The sequence below is a fragment of the Ctenocephalides felis genome, unplaced genomic scaffold (assembly GCF_003426905.1).
Source record: "Ctenocephalides felis isolate EL2017-DRISC unplaced genomic scaffold, ASM342690v1 CF-g0.4_SCAFFOLD_01604, whole genome shotgun sequence".
In the NCBI taxonomy this organism is placed as follows: Eukaryota; Metazoa; Arthropoda; class Insecta; order Siphonaptera; family Pulicidae; genus Ctenocephalides; species Ctenocephalides felis.
The window spans coordinates 45,531,564-45,535,449 of NW_020537758.1; the positions used below are offsets into that span (position 1 = coordinate 45,531,564).

At 25.6% G+C, this 3,886-nt stretch overlaps 1 long non-coding RNA gene across 1 annotated transcript; it reads right to left on the reverse strand.

The window, feature by feature from the left end:
* Nucleotides 1-2,591: 2,591 nt before the first annotated feature.
* Nucleotides 2,592-2,900, reverse strand: LOC113373176. Its single transcript, XR_003366875.1, has 3 exons — nucleotides 2,881-2,900; nucleotides 2,699-2,825; nucleotides 2,592-2,629 (listed from the first exon to the last, which is right to left on the reverse strand). It is a non-coding gene; the product is annotated as an uncharacterized LOC113373176 (long non-coding RNA).
* Between the last annotated feature and the right edge of the window lie 986 nt (nucleotides 2,901-3,886).

Here is a 3,886-nt window from a genome sequence, read left to right on the forward strand (position 1 = left end):
AGGGTAAAGAGGATCAACTGAACCATTACCCTGGCAAAGGTTCTAACAATAAAAAAAATGCAAATGCAAAAGTAAATTAAAAAAGCAATTTAACAAAGCATAAATCAAATAAATAGTTATTCCAACTCTGCTGATGAATATTTTTGTTGAATTTCTGTTTCAAATCAAGGTAAAATATAGTGTCATTCTTGTAAAAAATGTACCCAGTTTTACATTTAGAGTACATATTTAATTATTTTATAGGATGTATTATTATTCTTAAGTTATATTCAATTATAGAGGTTTTATATAACCTTTATAAAATCTTTTATGTGAGTAAGGGTAAAAAGGACCAACTGAACCTTTACCCTAGCAAAGATGCAAACAATGAAAAAATGCAAATACAAAAGTAAATTAAAAAAGCTATTTTACAAAGGATAAATTAAATAAATAATTATTCCACCTCTGCTGATGAATCTTTTATACAAATTTTGGAACCAGATCAAGGTAATACACAGTGTCATTCTTGTAAAAAAATGTATCCATGCATTCAGTTTTACATTTACATTTAATTGTTTTATATAACCTCTTCAAATACTTTCATGTGAGTAAGGGTAAAAAGAACCAACTGAACCTTTTCCCTTGCAAAAGTGCTAACGATAAAAAATTGCAAATACAAAATAAGCAATGTTACAAATGATAAATTAACTTAATTACTAAACTAATGACTGAATATTTTTGACAAATTTCGGATCCAGATCAAGGTAATATACACTGTTATCTTTCCAAAAAATGTACCCATAAAATCAGTATTTTACATTGCTTGCATAAAGTAGCTATTATTCTGTAAAATTTCTTTAAATTTTAAAGCAAGACATTGGATCTGATTGCATCCTGGCTGTGCCATTTTAACTAGCCTATGGGGTAAAAAGAGACAGGTGACAAATTTCAGAAAAATACTAAAAAAACACTTTTTATAAGTAGAAATTAATCAGAAATCCCATGTAGAAATTAATATGGTCTGAATCTACAAGCAATATAAAATCTACATTGGTCAAATTTGAAACCAATACCGGCTGGTCATAAAAATTGAACATTTTTTATATTGAGGCCATATAGGTAAACCAACATTGGTCTATATTGGTCTATATTTGGAAATTTGGAACCAATGTTGCCTACAAATTGTTGAATGTTGGTAAGGTAATATACAATTAGACAGAGAGCTGGTGAACATTTTGAATTATTAATTATTGAATTATTAAATTATTCTGAAACTTATAACTGATGTTGAAATATTACACAAATATTTGAAGATTTGAAGTTGAAATAATATAACGCATAAATCAATGTCATTTATTTAACAATAAAACACCTGAAATTTATTTATTTATTTATTTATTTATTTATTTCTGAAATGAACATATACGTAAATTTATTAAGAATGTTTTTGTGGAAATTCATTTATTAAATATAAACAATGATACAAATATATAACTGCATTAAAAATATGATTATTTATAAAACACAAAAGTGTCATAAATATTGATTATTTTTTTAATAGGTATTTATTAATACATATCAAGTAAACTTTTTTTATAACAATAACAAAAGCAAATAAACTTTCCTATTTATAACATCATCACTCGATAAAACATTTCACAGCATCTGAACATATTTTATTTATTGTTAATATATTTATTATCCATTATGAAATATTTATTTCATCGTCTAGAACAGTCATTGGAAAACCTACCTTACATTTGATATATATCAAGTAAATTATAATCGAATAATTATTCTATTATAATTTACGTGATATATATCAAATGTAAGGTAGGTAAAGTAATAAAAGTAATAAATGCAAATTAACTTAACTATTTATAACATCATCACTCGATAAAACATTTCACAGCATCTGAACATATTTTATTTGTTGTTAATATATTTATTATCCATTATGAAATATTTATTTCATCGTCTAGAACAGTCATTGGAAAACCTACCTTACATTTGATATATATCAAGTAAATTATAATCGAATAATTATTCGATTATAATTTACGTGATATATATCAAATGTAAGGTAGGTAAAGTAATAAAAGTAATAAATGCAAATTAACTTAACTATTTATAACATCATCACTCGATAAAACATTTCACAGCATCTGAACATATTTTATTTGTTGTTAATATATTTATTATCCATTATGAAATATTTATTTCATCGTCTAGAACAGTGACTGGGAAACTTTTTCAATCATAACCCCAAAATATTTTTGTCCAAGTTTGTATTGTCATCTGAAACCTCGTATTCCTTGTTAATAAATTTATAATATATCATTATATATTATCAATATGAATAATTTATGGAAGCGTTAAAATGAGATTGTAAAATGCACTCGACTCTACTTTTACCTTAAAAAATAATGACTTCATATCATAGTCTAAAATCTTGCTATGCAAATGTACAGATTTATTGACATTCCACATTGCATTTATTATAATCAAACATTATGACTATTCTGTCAAAATTTATATCTTTCCTTTCTATAACTTATTTAGTTACAAACTTTTGATGAAAAACTTTTCGATAACATTTTACTACTAAGCAAACCAGTTTCTCTATTTTCTGCGCTTACAACAATATTACCTGAAAATAAATAAGAATATGTTTTAAATGCAGAGACATATAATTATATTATAACAAGTATTGTCTTACCTTTTATAAATATGAAAGTGCAGTATGTCTTCACTCAAAAAGATTAGGTTATGTTATATTTTATTATGTTATATTTTATTATATTTCACGTAATATGTACAACTGATTTCTCAATGTGTTTAAACTCCTGATCAATATAAAAATCCTTAGTGAGAAAAATAAAATTATCTTGCATTTCTTACCATTTTTATTGAAAACTTGCAAATTTTGACATTTCGAATAGCTAGTTTCCGATTATTTATTAGAGATACTAATAATAATGTAGTTAGCAGTAATTATTCTAAAAATAAATAGCTATTAGTTACAATGCATAAACGCATAATTAAGTATTATACTCACCAATAGTAAAAAGAATTCGTCTATTAAAACTAAGGTTATGTTAGATATACATAACTTATTACTTAATCTATCCATCCCAAATCAAATCAGATGACGTAAAATTAAGTTGAACTTTCAAACCTTTGTATTTTAATCCAAAGTAACAACAAAGAAATGAAATATTGTATATTTTTCAGAGACAATGCTTACTTAACCAAACTTGTTTGTGGTATATATTTCGCACCAATGCACATTACACACATTAGAAAACAATGTACACTATAACACTATTACACATTACACATAACTGAAAATATTATTCGATTATTTCCAGCAAAACTAGTATCTTAAAACATACTATAATTAACAATTTTGCATTAAAGGCTAAGGACGCCGTGTGACGCGCGTCGCTTCTTGTAGGCATACGTCATGCATAGAAGGCATAGAAAGATCTAGAACCTTATACCTGCGGTTCAGGATAGTGAGTTACTACAACAAGATTGTATATCTTGGTGGTGTAATGGCTAGCGTCGCAGCCTTTTGATTTTGATTTTGGGGTTCAAATCCCAGTCCATTTATTATTATTTTTTTATTTTATAATTGTATGAGTAAATAAAATTAAAGTTTTCAATTAGTTTTATATATATCGGACAGTATTTAAAATAAATTACCCTGTAACATTTATAACTTTTTTATAATGAAAGGAAAACTGAATTTTTATACTATTCTCAACATTTGAGGTTTTCATAAAGAAACCGTATAAAGTATTATACATCATTAGAATCGTCTCAAAATTCTTAGTTTTTTCCACATATCACAACTTAGTATTTCAAACGGTTTGGCCTATGGGCGAGTTGCAGTGCTAAAATT